Source organism: Mustela nigripes, chromosome 1 (genome assembly GCF_022355385.1).
Source record: "Mustela nigripes isolate SB6536 chromosome 1, MUSNIG.SB6536, whole genome shotgun sequence".
Classification (NCBI taxonomy): Eukaryota; Metazoa; Chordata; class Mammalia; order Carnivora; family Mustelidae; genus Mustela; species Mustela nigripes.
In genome coordinates this window covers 109,539,827-109,557,300 of record NC_081557.1, presented here as the reverse complement: position 1 = coordinate 109,557,300, position 17,474 = coordinate 109,539,827, and the positions used below count along the sequence as shown (strand labels likewise).

Here is a 17,474-nt window from a genome sequence, read left to right as displayed (position 1 = left end):
TATTTCCCTGATTCTGTTTTTGTGGTTTCTAAGCTGTTTGGTCCAGGCTTCCTCCTGATCCTTTCTCTCTGTTTGTCTTCCAGATCACTAATTCTTTCTTCTGTCTCAGTTACCCTAGCTTTGAGAGAGTTTAGATTAGATTGGAACTCATTGAGAGCACTGTGAACCTCCTCCCTGGTAGCTTTAAGCTCCTCCCTAACATTGTGAACATCCTGTCTGGTCGCTTTCAGTTCGGCCCTAATCAATTCTGTTTGGTCATCCATGGCCTTCTCCAACCTAGCCATTGCCTGGATAATTGTTAGCCTGAATTCTCTTTCCGACATATTGTCTACGTTGATAGCCGTTGGCTCTGTTGCAGAAGGTCCATCCTCTGTATTTTTCTTCTGTTGGGCATTCCTCCTCCTAGTCATTTTGGTGGGAGATGACTGAACAGATGTAGCTGGATGTATCAACTCTGGTGCGGTCAAGGTGCACTCTGGAACATTTCTGAGCAATCAGGATTCCCCACCCAAACAAGAGACAAAAGAAAAGAAAAAGAAAAAGAAAAAAAAGAAAAGAAGAAAAAAAAAGAGAGAGAGACAGGAAAGATAGGGAAGATGAAAAAGAAGGTTCAGCCCAGATGGGACCCAAGGTAAGATTTATGAAGTAGACAAACAAAAAGAGATAAAAAGACTGATACAAGTATATGACAAGAGAAAAAAAAAAATATATATATATGCAAATAAAGAAAGAACCGCGTCAAAAAGAACCACAAGTGTAAAATTTATATGCTATCAGGACAAACACAAAAAACACAGAAACACTGGTGGAAGAAGATGGGAGAGTTCTTATAAATTCTCAGTGTGTGCGAGGAAGGTTGTTTTGATTCTTCCTGGATGTATCTTGATATCTTTGTTAAAGGACTCAACTTTCCTAAGATAAAGGGGATTAAAAATTGGTTTACCTATAGGGGTAGTATTGATTGGGGAAAGGGGATTACTTTGAAGTTTAACTCTATATGAATATTAGAGGATAAAAATAACAAGGAATAAAGTAGACTAAACTAAACTAAAATTTTAAAAAAGGAATTCAAAAAATAAAAATGCAAAAGAAAAACATAGGTGTATGTATCAAAAAGTTCAGGTTAGAAAGGTATTATGGAATTTGATGTACTGTACAACTCCCTGTGATGGTAAATAGGTTAAAAAAATTACCTATGTGTAAAAAAAAAAAAAAAAAAAAAAAAGAACCGGAATAGTGGGAAAGAGTGAACGATACAAGTTTTCCTATGAAGTAGTGGTTGTTCTCTTTTAGTCCTTCTTTTTTTCCTCTTTTTTTTTTTCTTTCTTGGTTTGTTTTCTGGGGGAGGGGCCTGCCACGTGGGTTGTCAGTCAATGATGTTTCCTGAGTTAAGTCTTCCCGCCCCCCTCAAGGGGGTGGGCTCTGAGGAAACTGGTTATTTTCAGGCTTTTGTTCTCTGGCGGTTTTTATGCTTGTTCACTTTTTTTTTCTCTCACCTTGACCGCCTTTGATGATTTTTGAAGTTTTAGAGGAAAACAAACCGCACCCTGATTCCCACTCAGAGAGAAGCCTCAGACTGGGTGCAGAGCCTAAGTAAGTTCCCCCTTGGCCACTGGCAGAGCAGGTTCCAAGTTGCAGACCCTGGGGGCGCAGGATCTTTTGCTTGTACCCAAAGCCAAGGCAGTGGCAGCTGTCTGGGAGCTCCTGACCGCCAGAGAGGTTTCAAGCAGCAATCGCACACTGAGATTTTGCCGCTGGCCCCGGCTGGGAGTGCCCGGCTTGCGCGCACCTCTTTCAGAGGTGGCTATGGGTCGGGCGCACATCTGGGGCACTGAGAACGGGGCGCTGGTCCGTAAGCACCAGGCTGGGCTTTTGTGCACCTCTGTCAGGGGAGAGTTTGGGGCGCGCGTGGCTTAGGCTTTGAAACAATGGCATGGGTCAAAGAGCGCCGGCCGGGCCTTTGTAACTCAGGGGAGCATGAGGGACGTGTGCGCGTATCTCAATCTTTGTGGTAGGGCTCGCGCGTTCTGCCGACCGGCGTGCTCCCATCCCCTCACAGGAGCCGGACCCCACGCGTTCTCAGGCGCGCTGGCGGCTTAGGGACCAAGAGCTGGTTTCTCCGCCGCACTCTCTCTGCCTCAGCGCCGGGGAGGCTGTCCTGGGACGGGGGACTTAAGCCCCTATCCCTAGCCACCCTGATTCCCACAATCCCCCCCTCCCCCCCGCCGTGATCCTTTGCTCTTTTGGAGTGCTTTCAACCAGTCTCCAAGTTAATGTTGGTCCCCAGACGCAGGGCACTCTCGCTCGTATTGGGGTATTACTTTCCAACCGATCTCCTCTGGTGGCTCCCTCCCCCTTTTGTTTATCTTCTGATATCAGTCTGCCATTCCCACTCCACTTTCCCTGCCCACTGGCTCTTCTGCTCCTGTAGAGATCCAGACGTGTATAATTCTGATCTCAGGCTGATTTCATGGGTGATCGGAGTTCTTTGGTAGGTAATCAGCTCACTTTGGGGTACCGGCTGAAAAGGCGCCTCCTCCTACTCCCCCGCCATCTTGTCCCCTCCCCCAACTTCTTTTACCACAAATCTAACAGTCATCATTTTGGCTTCAGATCTTCTATAAACTTCCTGAAATTTCATAAACTATATTTAAATATGTATGCTTTCTCACTTTCCAATTTATTATGTTGTATTTCTAACATATAACAATGCATAAAATGTACAATATTTTGGCAAAGGGTTTAGAGACATTATCAGATTCTAAAATGGGTCAGTGATCTCAAATAGGGTAAGAACCACTCACCCAGAGCCATCCTATCTCCAAACTTCATTTTCACATAACCTTCAATGAAAAAGAATTAGAGTATATGCTCCAATATGTCTATTTATTCATAAAGTATGCATACACTACATTTCATTATATATCCAATATTACAAAAGCTTGATTTATTATTTTAAAAATAAAACATTAATAAAAGGGTCAGTTTTGATATTTTCTTTTCTCACACCAGCAGACCAGGGTTGAATATACTGAAGTATAGACTGTAACCTAGATAAAACATTTAAATCCAATTATCCCACTCAGAGTTCTCTTTTTGCTACCTTCAGTGTTTGCTTGAACCATTGTCTACTCACAGTCTATGAGATAAATTAATACTCCTTATCGTGGCATATAAAACTGCCCAAACTCTCTCTAAACCAGCTTCCTACATTGACCCCCCTCCCATTTTCCCTTTGTCTTTTTTTCTTTTACCCATCCATTCACTAAATATACCAGGAACTTTGACCCAGATTTTGCTTGTGCTGCTCTCTGCTTAAAAATGTTCTTCTTGCCTTCCCAAAGGGGCTAGTGTATTAAGGTGTTCAAGGACAAAGCAGACCACAGAAACTCCAACCTAGCTTTACAAATTACTAGCTAGTGACCTTGGGGAAGTTTTTAACCTCTTGTTGCCTCTTCTATAAAATGGAGATAGAAGCATCACTTTATTAGTAGAATTAATTAGAACAGTGGTTGGAATAGAGTCATTAGCATATTAAAATATTATGATATTAGAATTTGTACATTAGCATATTAAAATATTAGGATATTAGATTTTGTACATTATACTTTGTAGTTAGCAGTTCTCTTTAAGGTGCAGTTAAACGTGCTTTCTTCTGAGAAGTTTCTGACTGCTCTAGCTGAGTTAGCATCCCTTAAGCCCTCTAATCTTTCATAGGACTTGTTTTCACTTATGCCTTCTATTAGACTACACTCTACTTAGTTGTTATTTAATTAATTTCCTTCAGTAATCTGTAAGGTTTTTGAGGGCAACAACCATGTCTTGCTTATTAGGTTTGTGTTTTGGGAACCATCAGAGTGGACAGCAAAGAATTTATTACTTGCTTGTCATCACGAGCTGAGACTGCCATCCTGAGAGACACAAGAGGCACATGGCTTCCCCAACTCCACAGCTCTGCCTTTGGTTATGTGTACTTCTCTGGGGTGTGATTAAGACTTAACTCAAGGGGACGTGTCAGACTTCTCTTGAGTGAAAGTGGTGTTACCTAAAGACAACCCTGAGGTCATTTCAGTTTATCAAAAGATGGTTATGCTTCATGAACCATAAAAGAAGGGAAGGAGGGAGGGAAGAAGGGAGGGAAAGAGGGCCAAGGAAGTAACAAAGGAGGCAGGAAGGAAGAAAGAAAGGATTGAAGGAAGGAAGGAAGGAAAAAAGGAAGAAAGGAAGGAAAACGCTATTTGCATGAGAAGAAACTGAGATTCAGAGAAGTGATATACCCAGGTTTATAGAGAGCTAGAAAGAAATAATCAGGATTCAAACCAACACCTGACCACTAAACTAATGTTCATTTGATTACAGCACTCTGCCTCAGAAGTAAAGGATCTCTGTTGATGAATCTTGGTGATGGTTGGCTTTCAGTAAGTTCTTACCTAAAGAAGAAAAAAGATCATGTTTCATGCTTCAATCTATTTATATACATATTTTGAATCCTACAACGATGCTGTATATTAGATATTACTATATAATTTAATAAATGAAATTTAATAAATGAAAAAGCTGTAGCCTGCAGAAGTCAAGTTACTGCTCTAAAGTTAGACAACTGGAGGGTACAGGGCTGGGTTGGGGGTCCTCTGACCCTAGTCCACACTCCCCCACACTCCTGCTGCCACTAACCCTGCCTATTTAGTTGTTGGCCTATTTGACATGGTTACCCGCTCTCTTAGTCTACTTGGACTGTTATAACAAAATACTACAGATAGGTGGCTTAAACAAAAGACATTTATTTCTCATAGTTCTGGAGTCTGGGAGGCCCAAGATCAAGGTGTTGACAGATTCCCACTAGTGGTGAGGGCAGGCTTCCTGGCTTGTAGACAACCACATGTTCATGACAGTCCTCCATGGCTTTTCCTCCTCCTGCAAGTGAAGAGAGGGAGCTCTCGTCTTTTTTCACCTTCTTACGAGGCCAGGAATCCTATCATGAAGGTCTCACTCTCATGATCTCATCTAAATCTATCTACTTCTCAAAGACCCCACCCCCAAATGCCATCACATCAGGGAACAGGGCTTTATAAATGAGTTAGGAGGGGCATGCACAATCATTCCATATCATCTGGTCTCTATCAACTTGTCAAACCTTGGCCAGCTTATGCTAACCATCTCCATGTTTCCAGCATCATCCCAAACCCAGGGAGCAGAAGTGGTGTCAGTTATCAGCCCACAGGCACTTTTCAGTGATTGTCCATCTTCCTCCCCTTTGCCTACACCTAATGTACTAATGATGATTGTATGCCTCTCTTAATTTGTATGTGGTTATGTATTTTACTGATACACATATCCAACAGATATGTGTCAAAGCTGGAAGTGCACTTAAAGAACAGGTAAATCAACACTTTCATTTCTACAGAGGAGGAGGCTGAAGCTCAGGGAGATAAAAGAATCTGCTTGACAGCTGAGTTGATTTATTCCACATCATGCCTCACCAAATGAAATCATTTCATTTTTGGATGTTTTTATTACTTATTAATCTCATAAAATAAGCTTCATGAAGACAAAACTTTTTCTCTCTTGTCTTCTCTGCTGAGAAGATTAAATTCATGACAACAAGCACTTTGGTCATTGTTATATCTCAGAGTTTACATCAAATATTAATTTTTTTAAACATACCCTCAATTTAAAGGACAACTTTTTTGGAAAGTAGAAACACTATGTTAAATATAGACATATATTTGAGCCCAGCAATAACAAACACAAGTTTATATACGTAAATAGGACTATTTTCTTTACATGTTCAAAAGCTTGTGTCTAAACCTTCTTCACATTCAGAGATTAAAGTCTCTTAATACTTTTTGCCTTTCAGTGAGTATGTGGATCATCAGACCTATAATCATGACCTTGATGTCTTAATTACTTTTGATCAACAATGTAATTCCATAATATACAAAGAATTCTAGAATTTCTTCTCTATATTTTTTTATATTTATATATTTCTTTTCTAGCTCCCCAAGTTCATTCAGAAACACCTAACAGAAAGATTGTTAATATTTTAAATCTCGTGTTATCCCCCTCTAGTTTTGTTTGTTTGCGTTTTTTTGGTGTTGTTTTTTGTTGTTGTTTTTGTTTTTTGGCCTGTCCCACTGGTCATGCAAGACTAAGAGACTTGACAGTTTCTCCATGACTCTTACTGCCGCAGAGGTCTATCGTTTCATTAAACATTTTTGAATGTGTGGATAGAGGCAAAAAGAATCAAGCTGTAACTCCTAATTCCACTTCTCTCTCCATCATATCAGGTTGAAAAGTACATCTATTTGCATAAGCTCATATAACACGGATGGGTCTTATTAAATTGCATTATGCTCTCTGCTTTACATACCAAAATACCTCAGGTAAGACTATAATAAAGATTTTATTGATACCTATAAGGAAACCTGAAAGGTAAGCTAATTGCTAAAGCCCTGAAGAATCCAAATGCCAATTAATGAAAAGTCATACATCCCCACCAAGTATACTTATCTTCATTGTTTCACTCTGAATAAGTGTACTAAAATAATGGCATATCTTAGATTCTTATAGCATCAATACTCCCCCACCATAAACACTCATGAAATGTAGAACCAATACCTGTTTAAAGAAGGAGAGAAGAAAAGAAAAGAAGTGAAGTCAGGAGTGAAATTTGTTTAAGCTCTCATGTTTATTTTATTGAAAATTATCATTGCCCATAATTGATTACTTCTAAGGTTTTTGGTGTTTGTACGTTTCCAAATCATAAGACTTACAGAAAGACCACACATTTCAGTATGATCTGAATAAAGAATATAAGAACAGTGGGAGGCAGAGTGAGAAATGTGAACAGGCAAAAGACCAGGAAAATGTGATGGTGGACTCATGGGGCATAGCAGTACCCATGCCATCTTTCAAAAAGTTTGGCTTAAATCAAGTTGTTTTGGAAATGCATTCCTTAGAGTTATTTGTCTTCAGTTATTAACTGCCCCACGTGAGCACTGTCAGGCCATCAGTGACTTCTAAAGCTTTAATTTCAGATGAGCAAGCAAAGAGAAATTATTTCAGTGTCACCCAATTTCGAAATGGAAGGTGGTTTCCCAGATCTTGCATACAAGCACAAGAGTACCTTCTGTGAACCGGAATCAGACTAGGGGTAACAAAAGATGCAAAATGCTGCACAACATAGATCGTATAAACAGAGATTGTGATGGTTTTTAAGTGCACATTATTAAAATCGTATTCCCCTCTGGAGAAGATTTAAAGTACAGAGGCATATTTCCTCTCTTTACATCATTTTGGGGCAGAAATCATCTCTAAGTAACCAGCCAATCTGCCAGGATAAAAGTAAAAAATACCTAACATCCAAAAATAAAAATATAGCGAATATTATAAATTAAGTGGAAGGAAGCTATTAGGAAGGAACTCGGAAGGCTGTAGCCACGCTGTGGCAGTAAGAAGACAAATACACCAGCCTCTGTCATTTTGACATCAATTGACTAATTTGCTCCAGGTTTTCTTGAGGTTTCTTTTAGTGTATTTATAACCACAAAAGCATTTATTTTGGTCCCAAGATAAAAAGCCTTTTACGCAATGGTGCATATTTCTAAGGTAACAATGTTTCCATTGTCAAAACTCCCATCAAAGCGGGTAGGGAGGGAATACTACCTACCCCATTTATTTTTTGGGCATCAGCTTTACCAAAGTACTAGTTTGGAACTTAACTTAATTTCTATTGCACAGTTGCTAGTTGAAAGAAGGAAAAAATGCTTCTCAAATGATTTCATCTTTCCTGATATCATGAAGAAGGAAAATATTTTAGACACCAATGTCCTAGGACATTCTATTCTCTAACCTGGTACCCAGAACTCGTGCATGCTGGATTAGACACAAGGGAAGAGGCAGATGTCCAAAAGATAAATTAATCCAGATGTTTTTCCTGCTTTTTATTAATGCTTCACTCCAGCTGTTCCATCTTCATACTGGTAAAGTCCCAATCAACACACAGGATGAAAAAGCAGAAGGTAGAGAGGTGTTCCAGAATACTAAAAGGTCAAAATAATATTCTTTACAAAATTGAAGATAACACCCAAAAACTGGGGCCAGGATTTTCTACATATTGACAGTTGTCAGGAGGAAGCAGTTGCTGAGACTTATCCTCCTATTGGAAAACAAGACAACAGTCTCATGACTCGACAGGCCAATGGGCATATCTCCAATTGTCCTCAATTAAAACTGTCCCCAAGAAAATACCAAAAGAGAGATAGAGTGCAAATATGTGGGGTTTTGTTTAAGCCTTTCTCACACACAAATGAAATAGACCACAAGAATGAACACAGTTTAACAATAGCAAAACAAATTAAAAGTAGTACCAGCCTTCACTTTGCTAGAAGCTACACGCGGCTCAATGATGACAAGTAAGATGTTCATTCTTAGTCTAAAAAATGTTTCCCTAGGACAGCTGTAGGGCATGGCTCAGTGGTCTGAACATCTGGTTTGATGTACCTAGACTCCTTGGAGCCATGGGCTGGAATCCTTGTGTGATTCAGTTAACTCTTTATCTTTAGCAGAACTAAACAGAATTCCCAACTCTTTACTGTGTGGTTCTTGGGAAGTTTGGGGAAAGATGTATCCACCCTGGCTCTGCTTAGAGATAAAAGAATTTAAAGAATTAAACTTGACACTTTAGCCCCAAGTTACCCGCTTTCTATTGTTTACTGACACTGGAATACCATCTTTGTTGTTTATGTAGGGTCTTTCATTTAAGAATTTCAAAGTACTCTCTGACATGGTCTGATGGCAGAAATGAGCAATGTTCATGTTTTAAGGACAAGAAAAATGAGACACAAGAATCCCACAATATGTCAAAGAAAAGGCAATAATGAAATCTTGTCCTCTCACTGGAGTGTATAGTTATTTTATATAAGAGTTTTCCGGGGGGAGGATGAAGGTTAGATGAGTGTGCATCTTGAACCATAAATAAAGAATTTAGTCCGAATGATACCTGTAAAATGACTGACCAATCTGAAACAAAAGAAATTTAATAACTTCTTTGAACCTTAGTTGTTTAATCTTCAAACAATGGAATTAATGCCCACCTGAGCCCATGCAAAGAGAATGTGCATAAATATATAATGAGCAATGCAGAAATGCCACTCTTTCTTTCCCTCCGACTCACAAGGATAGCACTATAAAGTAGCCTTTAAGAACTTTCTATTCCCACAACAAGAGGTATAGAAGAGAATATTTAAGAGTTTAAGAGTCTGGTGTCTGATCCAAATAATTTGGAAATGGCAAGCCAGCAGAACTTCCTTCACTTGTGTTACTCTCTTTAACACAGCACACCCTCTACCCACTTACCCATTCCTACACAATTCAATACACATTGAAGGACTTCTTATGTGGTAAGCGCTAGGGATACCAAAAGCAAGAAGTCAGACCTTCACAAGTGGTTTAAGAGTCTAGTGGAAAGAGACAGGCATGTATACAGATAGTTACAATGCAAAAGGATGAATGACACAATAAATCATTTCAAGAACTATCTAAACACAGCCAGAGTGTGATGTAATTCCTTTCATTTTCCAGAGTATTGTGCCCATATCAATTGTTTAGGAAGAGTTTTCTTCTCTGTAATCAGGTGTTAATAAATGATAACCATTAGCATAATCTTTCCTACCTGCTACACAGTCATCCTCAACCACAGAAGGTTGCTAGAAAGATTAAGTACGTTATGTTTTATAAAACACGTAGCAGTTGCTTGCACATACAAAGCACTCATTAGTGCCGTTGTATTATAATTACCATGATATCATAACCATACCATCATGTCATTATTAAGTATAGGACAGGTTTATGTCTCAATAATCCTAAAAATGGAGCAAGGATACTGGAGATGAGGATGGGAGCCAGGTGTAGTGCCATATATAAAATCAGAGTCCTTAGCCCATAGAGGCTTGATTTACTCAATTTCCACCCTAGGCCAAAGAGCACAAGATTATGAAGTAGAGCTCTTCTAACAGGTAAATTCAACAGTGACCTTAAAAGCATTCAAAGGAGTTCTAACAAGTGCCTTCCTACTCTGTCTATTACAGATTCTTGAAATTCCTTTAGCAGGAATCACCTTGAATGTCCTTGGAGAAACCAAACATTTCTCTGAATCAGTGGTCTTTAGGGAGGAAGGTATTTTGCTTCCTCTCCCCAGGAGACCTTTGTAATGTCTGGAGATATTCTGAAATGTCACAACAGGGTAAGAAGGCATGGGGAGCATGGAAGTGCTGCTGGTGTCTGGTAAATAAAGGCCAGCGATGGAGCTAAATATCCTACTATGCACAGGACAGACTCCGTAACATATTTTTCAGGTCCAAAATGTCAGTTGTGCCAAAGCTGAGAAATTTTGCCGTAAAGAAATACCTACTTATTTAGATCTACTTAGGTAGACATTCCCATTCATTATCCTTTTTACTTAATTTCAAACTATGATGTGAATAAGTGAGCTGTATCTTCTTTAAGCAAGGTTAAACTAGGCAAAGAGAGCTAGAGAAAGGGTAATAAGCCAAGGGCATTTACTCTGTAAAGAAGCAAAAGAAAGTAATCTAAGAGATGGGAAATTTTTTTATTCCATATTTTTTAACCCAAGGACCATCTTGATGCCTTTCCTGGCTACATTTTTTTTTTTTTTTTACTATAGTGTGGAATGCACACATATAATGTGCTCCATAAATTCCCACTGTATGAATAATTTCAATTGTAAATCTAGATTGCATTTTGTCATGTCCTTGAAGAAAATCAAACTAGATTTCTGAAGATTCAAGAATTTAGGGAATGAGTTAACAGAATTTTTTTGAAAACCTATTCCATGTCAGTCAAGGTTCTAGATGTTTGAGATACATCAATGAACAAAGCATCCTTGGGGGGCTCATATTCAATGAAATTCTGAGTGAAGTTCGATCAATCTTGAACTGGAATGCCTCTACATTATGGCATTATAGTTTTCCAACCTACTTATCTCTATCAATTCAAAAAGAGAAATTAGTTTTAAGAGAAATTTTACCTACATGAGAAATTAATCCACTTCCAAGGCAACAAAGCAAAATAGATTGCAGTGGAATTCCAACTTTTTGTAGATCCTCGTTTAAGCAATTAAGGATTGGAGTGTGTAAGAAACCAGTTGAAGAAGACAACCAAGTCTGAGTTCATTTCTCTTGTCCAGGTAAAAATGGAGATGAAGGACTGAAAGATCTATTTATTTTATGAATCACTGTGTTTTAAGAAGGAGCTTTCCACAACAAAACAACTGATAGCTTTCTAAACAGCCTGATTGATTGTGTGAATAGTAAAATTAGCTTAGCTTGGGTCTGCATTACACTTGAAAGCACAGGACTATTTACCCTGAATTCTCCCTGATTAGTTTCAGTGATAGCATTTAATCACTCTCCCAATGGTCCCAGTATGAGAAGACTAAAAACAGCTTGGATTTGTCCTAACCCTGCACTCTACAAGCCTAGAAATTGTACTGGCTGATAAATGTTACCTATTTAACAGCTCTGCTGAAGATGTGTCTCCCTACAGGTAGCAAATCTCTGGGAAGTTTCCTGGGTCCTCCTTTCCCTATATTTTTTCTTATAGGTTTTGGCTTATTCAAGTACTACTTTGAATAGTGAAGTTATTTTTATGACTCCTAGACTCTACATCACTTACAGAAAGACACTGTATTCAAAACATCTTTTCTAGGCAGCTCTAGGATAATATCTAGTATCCAAAAGTATTAGGTGAATAAAATTAATAATGGATTTATAAGTACTTGGATGGATTGAAGGGATGGCAGCTCAGGAAATCTTTAGAACTCCAGGAAAATAGAGAAAGGTATTAGTGAGCTTTTTCAGACATTTACTTTAGGAAGAAACCTAAGGAAAGCAACTCTTGACTCATACCTCACCTTTTCCTATTAAACATTAATTAGAATTAAGACCATTTTCTTTCTTCTGCTTCTAAAAGCTAAATCCTTAATATATTTATAAATTCATATTTATTTGTTGAACTCATAAGATGCATGCAATTCCATGAAAAGAAGCAAAAAGGATTTATACTCGAGCCTGATAAGACCCTTACAGCTGAGGTATATGGCATCTCTGCTTCTTTTTGCTGGCTTTCCAAAGAGCTGTCACTAATGAGTAGCTCCATTGACCCCTGAAGCCACCACCGCTAGCAAGCCTTTAAATTTCTTTGGTTCCAGAACTTGTTCTGAGACACAAGCTGAGCAAAGAATATCACATATTTATAATAATATTATACAAGATAATTTCTGTCTTGCAGTTCACCTCTGTACTTAATTATTATATTTATTTGCAAACTAAATAAACAGAATAGTGAGGCCAGTGCTGAAGACTGCTTATGAAGCAAGTTACTAGCTTCTGTTCCATCTTCAGGCCTGTCCACCAATGCAGAGCATTTATCAAGTCTTTTCCAGTTTAAATTCCATGACATCCTCAAGCAAGAAATCAGAGCGTACTATGTGGTTTAAGACCTGAGATGAGTAATCCACAAAATTAAAACAAATAAATTGCCTGTATTTTTTTCAAAGATTTTATTTATGTATTTATTTGAGGAGGGGAGGGGCAGAGGGAGAGAGAATCTTAAGCAGACTCTGCATTGAGCATGGAGTCTCAGTGCAGGCCCCAGCTCACGGCTCAATCCCTTGACCCTGAGCTCATGACTTGACCTGAAACCAAGAGTTGGATCTTTACCTAACTGAGTCACCCAGGTGCTCTGCCTGTACAGAATAGTGTATATTAAGATTTAATATATGGCTCTGAGAGGTCAAGCCCAAATCTTTCTTTGGGGAAGTCCAAGACTTAAATTTTACCAAGTATACCTATGATGGTCAGAGGTCTCAAATAAGCAGAGTAGTCTGAAGGAAAAAGTAGATTGAGCAGTTAGATATTGAAATGAGAATTATCAAGAGGTTAAAAAAAGTTGGAGGAGTAATTTAAAATATTGGATGAGCATAGGGGTTGAATTTTTTTTTTCCAGTTTTGCGATTTAAGGAGTGATTTTTTGGATGGCAAGGCATCACATAAGTGATCGTGAAATTGACCAACCAGCATTTTCTAATGGAATAACTTTGAAAAATAGTATGCATAGCCTGTAGTTATTATGTTAATATTAATATTTCATATTACAATATGAAATGTGTTTCTATGAAACATCTGAAGCCCATTGGTCTATAGGAATGTTTACTCTGTGCTTTATAAAGTGGGAGAGGCTTAAAACTTATCTTGAATGATTTTTGAACAAGTGAACATTATCATCACCTGGTCTAAATGAGTTCGGCACTTCCTCCTTCCAAAGGAGTCAACCAGTTAGATGACCAGGTTCACTATTCTGCAGGACGGGGTTGTTGCTATAGGCAAAGAGTGCTGCCACGTGGCCTTAGAAAGAACTGTATCTTAAATTTCTTGAGCCTCAGTTTCTTCATCTATAAAACTGGGAATATAATCACCTACTTTATAGAACATCAGACAAGTAATGACAAATAAAAGCATTTAATATAGTTCCTGATAGTAGAGATAAATAAGCATTTCCTTTCCTTCCAGCTTTTGTTCAGGAAAAAGGACACCTTCTTTTATTCCCTGTTCTCCTGTAAAGAGACAGGGTCACCTTTCACATACTGCCCAGAGTTGGGACGTTGTGACATTGTCAAGTGCTTTTCTGCTGTCAAGTTAATGAAGGATTACACCCGCCCTCTCTCCCTGGTCAGCACGGACTGCTTACAGAAAAATCAAAAAATATCCAAGAGCACTAGCAGGAATCATCTCTGTATAAAAGCAATTTTCTCCAGCTTTATGAGTGAGGGCAGCTGTAAATCACTCAGCTCATTTGCATTTATACTGCTTTAAAAGCGGGGTGGGGATGGGTTGGTGGGAGGGATATCTACCCACTGAGAAATGTTACCCTAGGACAGAAGAGAAAATGTTTCCAAGATCATCTCCCTGTTTGGCCAGTGACAGGCTATTTGTGCCAGGAGAATAGGAGGTGAGGGGTAAGAAGAAGTTACATCAAACTCTGTCTCATGGAGTAAACCTCAAAACTGGAATACCTATTCTTGGAATTACAAACTCCATTTGGTTTTTCTTTGCAAATGGAGAAAAAAAAGTTTACTTAAGATAGCTTAATCGTTTTGTAATGCCTGATACATAACACGAAATAGAACACTCACAGTGTTACTGATGGACCTCTTGGCTTGTACCATCTCAATGACATTTACTCTATCCCTGAGCAATTTTAGATAAGCTAAGCCAGCAGCTGGGGAGACCCCAGCTGTAACTAAGCCTGATGTCCTTGCTTCATCTAAGAGAAAGCCCATGGGGCTGAATCCAAGCATCCAAATAGAGAGAAAATATTTTCCACTACCAAGGACAGATAATCTGAGCTATTCAACCCAGCCTCTGTGGAATTCTTACTTGAAATTTCTCACTTGGAGGTAAACCGAGGTCTCTTGAAGAATGTCACAGGAAATTTATTGAGAAGAGTCTTCCATTTTCAGTGATTATTTTACTCAAGAAATAAATGCATGTGACCTGTAGAAAGAGCAAAGGAGGCCTGTGTGAGTGGTCAGTCTTATGTTACCACTGTACCTGGTGCTCCAGTCAGGAATATTTCCCAAATAGTAGAATTTATATGTGGAAAACACAGAAAATCACCAGATAAATACAAAATAAAATCATATTTTAAGTTTAGATCAAGAGAAGGAACAATGGATTGGGAAAGTAGGTAAAGAACAATGTTAGACCTCTTCATACTCCCAGACTCAACTTCTGCATATAGGGGAAAAGGACCATCATAGCCATGTCACCATTTCTGTGTGAAGGTTAATAGTAAATTGCTAGTTTACTAGAGACCTCTCTTCCCTTTAAATCAATTTCCTCAAATAAACATTCTATAGCTGTCATGTTCACTATCTTCTTTGAACCACCAATTAATTCTTGAAAGCCAAATTCAATTCTTATCTAGCCTCTATCATCTATCCATCTATTTTTCTTTATAGGTTTAAATCTTTCTCATTCTTTTTTTGATCTCTTGAACTCCTTTTTGTGCTTCTCTTTGATCCTGGCTTCTTATTTATATAATTTTGGTTATTATTATTATTTTAAAGGTTTTATTTATTTATTTGTCAGAGAGAAAGAGAGAGCGCACACAAGCAGGGGGAGGGGCAGGTGGAGGGGAAGCAGGTTTCTTGCTGAGCAAGGAGCCCAATGCCAGACACTGTCTCAGAACCTTGGGATCATGACCTGCGCTGAAGGCAGATGCTTAACTGACTGAGCCATCCAGGCATCCTATTGGCTTGTTATTATAAGATCTTACTGATTCTACCAATTTCCTCAAGTGTAAAATGATATCATAAAATATTACATTTATGGTTTTTCTTCCACTTCCTGAACCACTCCATTTGTTTTCTTCCTTAGCTACATCCTTATTTTCAATATATTTCTCTTCTTCATGCTTCATATCCAAAGACAAAACTAATGAAAATTAGTGGCCTAAAATTTCTCCAAATGCCATTTCCTCCATCTGGAATGTCCCCTTCTTTCTCCATTGACTTGGAGACTGGAATTCAAACTTGTTCCTCACCACTCAGTGCAAAGATTGTGACATTTAAAAGCTATAAACAGGAAAATTTGATTCTTTCACCATGTGAGGGAAAAATAAAGATATTTTTAGATATATAAAAACTCAAAAGAACATTATCTAAATACATTTCTGGGAAAAATCCTTGAAGAAGTGTACCAAACAAGCAAAACTGAATCTGAGAAATACTCCAAGAAGAGACAAAACATGCCATAGCAGAAAGAGGGATGTTACAAACAGGCAAAACTTATAGTCAGTCTAAACAAATGTTGATGATATCTGCAAAGTTAACTGCTCTTATTAGAAAACAATATAACAATATAACAAATTTATATGCCCCACTTCTGTGGGGCATATAAAACACAGTTAATAATAATAATAATAATAAATAGCAATCTAAAGCTTAAATTTCAGATTATTTCAGCAAAACCCATATTGTTTTAAAAGAGTGGGCAATAAGCAAAAAAAGGAAGTTAATACAAGCTAAGATCATATCTTGTTCAAAAGAGAAAGGCTATGAATACTAAAATTCTTAATTTTGATAGATAATTTAAATTAAATTTAAATATAACTAGTACTAGAATATAATATATGAGATATATAGCTCCTAAACCACTAAGGAACAAAGAAGAGACAGAAAATGTATTTAACTTAGTAATAATAAAATGGCAGTGGGAGAGGACATTAAATTCAAAAATTTCAATATACAGAAGTAATATAATATGCCTTGAAAAGGGCCAAACAGATCAGAAGTTAAAATAAATATGATTAAGTTCAATTTATCTATTAAAAATAAGGAATATTATATTAAGTTAACTAGTTCATTATTTCCCAAGGAAATACATAAAACAGGATGATACAGAAAAGTTAAAAATAAAATGGGGGGAAAATATATCATTGAAATGAAATAAAATGTATTTTGAAAGGCATTATCAACATTAGTTTAATATTCAGGTCAAAGAAGAGGCAATACTTCTTTATACAGATGACCAGCAAATTTGAAAATATTCTCAGCCTCTCATGTTTAAGAAATTCTAAATAAAGAGACAGAGATGCAGTTTTCCATATATCAGACTGGGAAGATGTGATTGAGGCTCTTCAGTGTTTGATAATAGGGAAACAGGTCTACTCAAACAATGTTCTGGTGACTATAAACTGAAACAAAATTTGCAATTTGAAAGTAGCTTCAAATATTTTTATGCACACTTCGATCTAACAGATTTAATTCTACAAATTCATCCTGCAGATAAAATTATGCAATGGCACAAAGATACATATGCAAGGATTTTCTTTGCTGCATTTTTTATAAGAGCAAAAATCTATAAAAAAAATTCATGTTAATTAATAGTAGGCAAAAAAATACATTTTCACATATCCCTACAATAAGATCTTAGAAAACACTTCGAATAAACACTTCGAATAAAACACTTCGAATAGGTTAGGGGTGCCTGGTTGGCTCAGTTGGTTAAGCATTTACCTTTGGCTCAGGTCATGATCCCAGAGTGCTGGGATGGAGTCCCATGCTGGGTTTCCTGCTCAGCGGAGAGTCTGCTTTTCCATCTGCCCCTTCCCCCACACCCCACTTGTCGTCTCTCTCTCACAAAAATAAATAAAATCTTAAAGAAAAAAAAAAAGACTAGATTGGGGGTGCCTGGGTGGCTCAGTCAGTTAAGCACCTAATTCTTGGTTTTGGCTCAGGTCATGATCTCAGGGTTCTGAGATGGAGCCCAGAGTGGGACTCTGCCCTCAGTGCAGAATCTTCTTGCCCCTCTGCTCTTCTCTCTCTCTCTCTGGAATAAAGAAATAAAATCTTTAAACAAAAAATAGATTATATCTGTGTGTACTGATATAGA

At 37.9% G+C, this 17,474-nt stretch overlaps 1 long non-coding RNA gene across 1 annotated transcript; it reads right to left on the bottom strand.

Moving 5' to 3' along the window:
- Positions 1–4,827: 4,827 nt before the first annotated feature.
- On the bottom strand, positions 4,828–17,213 carry LOC132013401 (uncharacterized). The gene is made up of 3 exons (XR_009402999.1): positions 17,099–17,213; positions 14,457–14,573; positions 4,828–4,914 (listed from the first exon to the last, which is right to left on the bottom strand). It is a non-coding gene; the product is annotated as an uncharacterized LOC132013401 (long non-coding RNA).
- Positions 17,214–17,474: the final 261 nt, after the last annotated feature.